The sequence below is a fragment of the Eublepharis macularius genome, chromosome 4 (assembly GCF_028583425.1).
Source record: "Eublepharis macularius isolate TG4126 chromosome 4, MPM_Emac_v1.0, whole genome shotgun sequence".
NCBI lineage: Eukaryota > Metazoa > Chordata > Lepidosauria > Squamata > Eublepharidae > Eublepharis > Eublepharis macularius.
In genome coordinates, this window is record NC_072793.1 from 173,521,493 (window position 1) to 173,528,425 (window position 6,933).

A 6,933-nucleotide genomic window follows, 5' to 3' on the forward strand; every position below is an offset into this window, starting at 1 on the left:
CTGTAGGCAATGTTGGAGTTTTCCACTTTTGTGCTGAGAGTACTCTTGCTGCCGTAATCAAATATAAAAAGAAAGTTCCAAAGCTTCTTTCCAAGTGGCGAAGATTTTTCATATATAGATAATCTTGTCTGGTGTTTGAAGTTATAAGATAGTTAGCCAGGAATACGAGCCTTTTGGACAGCTAGTTATTGTTAGGAGATGAAACCCTATAAATAGGAGAAGCTGAACTGATCAGGAGGCTCTTCCTCAAAGGAGCTCCTTGCCTGTGACCTGCCTATCTTTGCGTAAGAGACTTCTTGGACTCACGTAATTGCTCTCCTTTAATGATCTACGTAGATACGATTTTCTGTGGACTGAGCCAATATTAAGAATACTTAATCATTATATTTTAATAATAAAGGCTTAGAATGGAAGCAGAGATTCTGTAACTCTGTGACTTGTGGACTATACCTGCTAACAATCCTAAGACACTATTTGTGGTATACCTCTTTCTAGGAGTTAAATGATTTGATAGAGGAAAGCTCATTCGACACTTAGGGCTTCTTAAGTGCATGCCGGTATCTGAATCAGGCCTGACTGGAGTAGTCCAAAGCAGTGTGCCTGACCCAAAGTCAGCCAGCAAGCTCTCATGGCAGTTGGAGGATTTGAACCTGGGTCTGTTCAATCCTTGAGAGACACTCCAGCTGCTACATTGCAAACCACTACATCGCACAGGCTCTGATAGGCCAGGGAAATGGTGGAGGCGCCTGAAGCAGAGCCTTGGAAGATGGCCAGAATGGTTGGGGAGGTAGTCCTGTAGACTGCAGAATGCGACTAATACGCTTGCTCTGTAGCTCCAAAGAATAGCCAAGCCGTGCCATTCTGTGCCAACGGAGTCTCTGAGTGGATTTGCCCAAGGTAAAGTGCATTACGGTAGTCTAGTCATTATTGATTGGCACAAAGGAGCATTAAGGCTCCTGTTGACTATGGGCAAAATTAGTAGATACGAACATGGATGAATGCTTGTTTCTGACATTTGCTAGCACTGAGGTGGGCCCTTCTGGCTCTTTAACTGCAGAGATTCCAGTTATTTGGGGTGGGGTGGGGGTTAAAGAGGGGTGCATTCTGGCCCCATTGATGTTCAACTTGTATTTAAATTACATTGTTCCAAATCTATCAAACCCTTAAATCTTTCCACTGTCCTCGGGCAATCATAAAACGTCAATCCTTTTATACGCAGACAATATGGTGGTACTGTTCCTACCTTGCATAAACTGCTGCTTTTGTAAGGGCAAAGTTTTAAATACAAATTTTGCAAAGACCAAGATAAATGGTCTTTGGAAAGAAGCCTTGAAGACTTAAGCGATCAATAGATAGCAATCCCCTTAAATCAGGACCTTTAAATATCTTGAGGTAACTTTTAGTGAAACCTTGTAATGGAAATCTCATCTGGCAATAACAAGATCTCTTGTTCTGAGAATTATAGGTGCTATCTTAAAATTTTATAGCTCAAAAGGAGGATTTTTGATTTTAGGGAGTCAGCCCTACAATTATTTCAAAGCAAGGCCACTCCACAGCTCCTGTTCAGCACAGAAATCTCGGGCTGGAATGAATGCTCGGTCTCAACCTTAGAGCTCATTCAAAATCTCTTCTTACAGAGAATCTTAGCTTTGCCTCATTGCACCCCAGCAGCTTTACTGCGAGCTGAACTTGATTTCAATTCAGTCAGAGCCCAATTGCACCTGGCTATACTTAGAGTTTGGAAAAACCGAAGGAATCTCTGTCAGTCCACTTTTACAGCAAAGCCCAACTTTGCTGCACCCGGATGCTTCCTGTGTAGCTGGCTTTAATAATATTCTTTGTTGTTACTCCTTAGTAGACAATCCTCAGGGTGTTCCCTTGCCTAGTTTGAACCTGCAAGATTGGATCTTTCCGGTTGATGCCATGCTGGATAGAAATTAATCTCTTATTTTAGACTCGCAACAAAGCCCATTGTGGGAAAAAATACAATGGGCTCTAGAAAGGGGAGGGCGGGCAGGCAGACATTGCCACATGCTCCTCTCCTGATCGAGGATGCCAACTGCTCCATGCCTGATTCACACTGGGTGAAGTGGGGCGGGGGGTTGCTGCCTGCTCCACTCCTGATCCCAGCCAGGTGAATGGGGGAGGGTATTTCCACCTGCTCCATGGCTGTTTCCAGTCTGGTGAAAGGGGGGAAGCAGGCATTGCCACATGCTCCAAGCCTAATCCTGCCTGGGTGAAGGGGGGATGGGCATTGTCACCTGCTCCATGCCTGAGCACGGCTGGGTGAAGGGGGGGGGGCAAAAATTGCCACCTGCTGCATGAAGGGGGCAGGCATTGCCACTTACTCCACACTTGATTCCTGCTAGGTCATAGGAACACCTATCGAATTCAGAATAAAAAATATTGAGGCTCCTTTAACTCAACATTTCATGCAGTCCCTTGGCAATGAACAGGAATTAAGATACTCCGTTCTACAGGTGATCAATTCAAACCCTAACAGTCATGTTCAGAAAGTTCTACAACAAATAGAAGCACAGTGGATTTTTAAACTGGATTGTCTTGTCTCCAAGGGATTCAATAACGAAAGACGTCTCTGTATTTTTGTAATAAATATGTATTTTTGTATAACATGGCCCTTTAAATGGTTTTTATTATATGGAGTATGGTCCCGATGCAGCATATGAATTTATATATGATTGAATAAGTGAGTACTCTTTTTAAAGTATTTCTTCATATTTATTAATATTTATTGTAGATTTTATTGTATGGCAGATAAAATTATGGCATCATGTATATCATGCTCTGTATGTACGTATAATATTGGCCGATGAATAAGATCCCCAAAATGAGCAGTCGTAGTAGCTAGTAAGCTCGTTGCCAACTTTTTACTACTTGTCTGCTCTTCCATCTGGATCACATCCGTTGGGGTGAAAATCTACCGCGACATCCTCTGCTCTACCAAGAGATTAAAAGGGCTGAGTTATTTAACTGGACTGCATCCACCATAGTGTATTTACTTAGCACTGGCACTTACCTTGTACTGTATTAGACAGCACATTACACATTGGATGGATACCCTGTTAAAGTGACGGATAACTGGAATTATATGACATGACTTGTATTTAATATTGGTCTGTAACTTACATGCCCTTTTGGAAATTGCACAATTAGTGCTTGCACTTTTGATATAAATTGATGTTAATACTGCATTTATTTTGAAACTTTGATTTAGTCTACTTTGGAGGTTTCTTCCTATCTTTAAGACTGCTCCTGATCTCGGCCGGGTGAAGGTGAGCAGGCATTGCCACCTAATTTGGAGGTCAGATACCCGTATGTAGTTCTTATTAGTTGTAGTTCCGCTCCTGATCCCAGCTGGGTGAAGTGGGCATTGCCACCTACTCTGTGCCTGATTTCTGCCAGGTGAAGGGGGTGGGCATTGCCACCTGCTCTGCACCTAATCCTGGCTGGGTGAAGGTGAGCGGGCATTGCCACCTGATCCCAGCCAAGTGATCGGGGGCAGGCATTGCCACCTGCTCCATGCCTGATTCCTGCCAGCTGAAGGGGGAGGCAGGCATTGCCGATGGTCAGGTTCCACCTGGAGTATTGTGTGCCATTCTGGAGGCCTCATTTCAAAAAGGATGTGGACAAATTTAAAGAAGTGCAGAGGAGAGCAACCAGGATGATCGGGGGCCTGGACACCAAGCCCTGTGAGGAGAAGCCGAGGGATCTGGGAATGTTCAGTTCAGACAGGAGGGGGTTGAGGGGAGAAATGATTACTCTAAGTATTTAAAAGGCTGTTAGGGAAGGGAGAGGAGCTGCTCCTGTTGGCAACAGAGGATAGGACTTTAAAAAATGGGTTTAAACTACAGGAGGGAATGTATGACTGGATATTAGGAAAAACATTAAGAGTAATTCAGCGGTAGAACTGGCGTCCTAGGGATGTGGTGGTTTCCCCCTAATTAACAGTTTCAAGGAACGGCTGGACAAATACCAGGGATGCTTTAGGCTGTTCCTCCATTGGTCAGGGGGTTGCACTAGATGATCTGTGAGGACCCATCCAACTCTATGATTCATTGAAGGAAAAGGTGGAACAGCAAAACTTCTGGAAGGAACAGAGGGGTTAAAATCAGGCAGAGTCTGCAGAAAATTGAAATGCTGGCTAAGCTGCTCTCTCAAGTACATAAATGTGGTTGCGACTGAAAAGAAATTCATGCACAGTAGTGTTTTATTTGCAAACATGCAAGATCACATGCTTTATATACTGAGATTTAAAGGCATGCTGGATCCTGTTTTGTTTCCTGATGACCCAATTTAACAACAAAGAGCAATCCTAAAGTGGTCTACTCAGAATTCTACTCTAGCCCATTCAATGGGGATTAATCCATGGAACGGAAAAACAAATTCAAACCACTGAGTGAACATTTCTATGACATTCTTTGATGGATTCCTTTTGTGGACTTCATGATGACTGGTAAGGTCAGGCTTGTGGCTGAAGCTCTTGACACACTGGAAGCATTTGCGCAGCTTTTTCCCTCTGTGGACTGTGTTTTGTAAGACCAAGGAGTAATTCTGACTGAAGCCCTTTCCACACTCCAAGCCCTTGTACAGTTTCTCCCCTGTGAGGCTTCTTTGATGGTAAGTAAGGCACGAGTAGTTTCTGAAGCCCATGTCACACTTAGAGCATTTAAACAGTTTCTCCCCTATGTGGATTCTTTGGCGGATAATAAGCTTTCTGCAGTAACTGAAGCTCTTTCCACACTCAGAGTATTTAAACAGTTTCTCCCAGCGTGGACTGTTCAGTGAAAAGCCAAGTTTCCATCCCAATTAAACATTTTGTCCGGTTCAGACCATTTACATGGTTTCTCTCCTTTGTGGATTCTTTCATGGGAAGTAAGTTGTTGGCTGTGACCAAATCTTTTTCAGCACTTGGAGTATTTATATGGTTTCTCCCTGTGTGAATACTTATGAGAAAAGTAAGGCTTAACTTCTGACTGTAGCTCTTTCCACAGTCTAAGCATAGATGTGGTTTCTCTCCTGTGTGCAATCTTTAATGTGAAGTAAGTTGGTCTAAATCTCTTTCCAGACTCAGAACATTCATGCTGTTTGTCTGTGACGTAAACGTCTTGAAGTCACTCATGGCTTCTAATTAGCCAGTTAATTCCTTCACCCATTTCTCTAGCATCTATCTTTCTGCTTTGAGGTCAGCCTTCTCCATATGAACCTCCATGTCCATTCTGGTCATCTTTGAAGAACCCATTTTGGGTCTTTCTTGGAAGGGAGCTCTGACGCTTGAAAGCTTACACTCTGAAAATCTTATTGGCCTCTTAAGGTGACACTGGACAAAAATCCTGCTGTTCTCCTGAAGAACAACATGACCACCCATGTAAGCACTCCTCAGGGAGATTCCTTTGTCTCCTTAGGTTCTGCAAGCAGGTGAAGATTTTTTTGTTTTATTTGGCATCTCCCCCCACCCCACCCCAATAACTACCATTGGCCTTTTGTCCTTATTGTGTTATGATGTGTATTTGTTTTTACTGAATTGTTTATTCTATACATTATTTTAAATGGTGTTTTAATGCTGATGTTTGCTGCCTTAGGGATCATCTTTGGGTGGAAAGGTGGCACTAAAAAGCTTTAAATAAACAAGTACATGCTGCCTGATGAAAAATAGGATGTCCACCACCATGTAGCCCACTTGTGATTGATGATGATCAGACAACAAGATGATCCTGGGAGGGAGGGGTGAAATAAAAACATGGTCTACCATGGTCAGTGTTGTCCACAGCTCTCCAAGGTCTCTGGCAGGTCATTCCTATCACCCTTCTATCTGATCCATTAACTGCAGGTACCTGGGATTGAACCTGGGAGCTTTTGAATGTTGACCAGATGCTTTTCTACTGAGCCCCAGAGCCAGGTGTCTGGGAGAAAGAGTAAAGTAGGACTGCCCTCAGCATCTCCCAGAATATGTATGTGTGAAATAGTGCTGATTGCAGTGTAGTGTAGTTGAAAAGTAAGCAGATGAACAGGCTCAAACTGCACAGTGAACTGGCTGACAACGAATTGACTTACTTGCAACTGGTGCAACTGGTGAACAGAGGATGAGCTGGACTGACAGGGGTTTGAGCATCCCTTCTGTACAGGGGACCTTGGACTGCACCTTATAAAGATACATCTCACACAGCACCAACACTGCACCTCAGCATACCCAAGTCTCTTGGTGTATTACCAGCCAAGCTGCGAAGCAGGGGATTCTTCAGTCAAGGGCAGGGTCGGAAACAGAGAGCTGGGAGAAACCTTGGAGGGCATCTAGTCCAGCCCTCGGGTCAAGGAAGCAAGTGGCAGCTTACAGGGCATTCCCTGTAATGAAAAGAATAGCGGACAGACAGACATAGAGAGAAGGATTGCTCTGCGTTCAGTGACTTCGCATTAGCTACCCCGCTCCAATTCTGAACCTCAGGATCGTTCCTAAGAGGCAAAATCGAAGAATAAGAAAGGATGGAAAAGGGGGCAGAAACTTCCCTTTCCTCTAGTTTGCAGTTACTCCCGAGGTGGAGCGAGGCTTGGAGGGAGAACCCTTCCGTGCGAGCCACGCTCCTGCCGGGCGAATCCAGGGGCGCCTCCTTGGAGTTGGCGGGAAGAGAGTCCACCCAAGGGTTAAGGGGAACGAGCCGCAGTTCCTAGAGAGGCAAGAAGAAGGGCGACCACGTGACCTGCCAGAGTAACTTCCGTGCTAACGTTTCTCTCCCGGGAGTTGGGAGCGAGGTTGGGCGGAGGGGCGGAGCCGCGTCGGATTTCCCCCTTGACGTGGGGCGTTCAGCCCCTCTTCCCCTCCGTGCCTTTGACGGGGGATTCCGCCCTTCGGGAGTTCAGCGGAGGCGCCGATCCAGGCAGGGGAGGAGGGCGGCGGGCTGGGCCAGGCGGCGGCTGCCC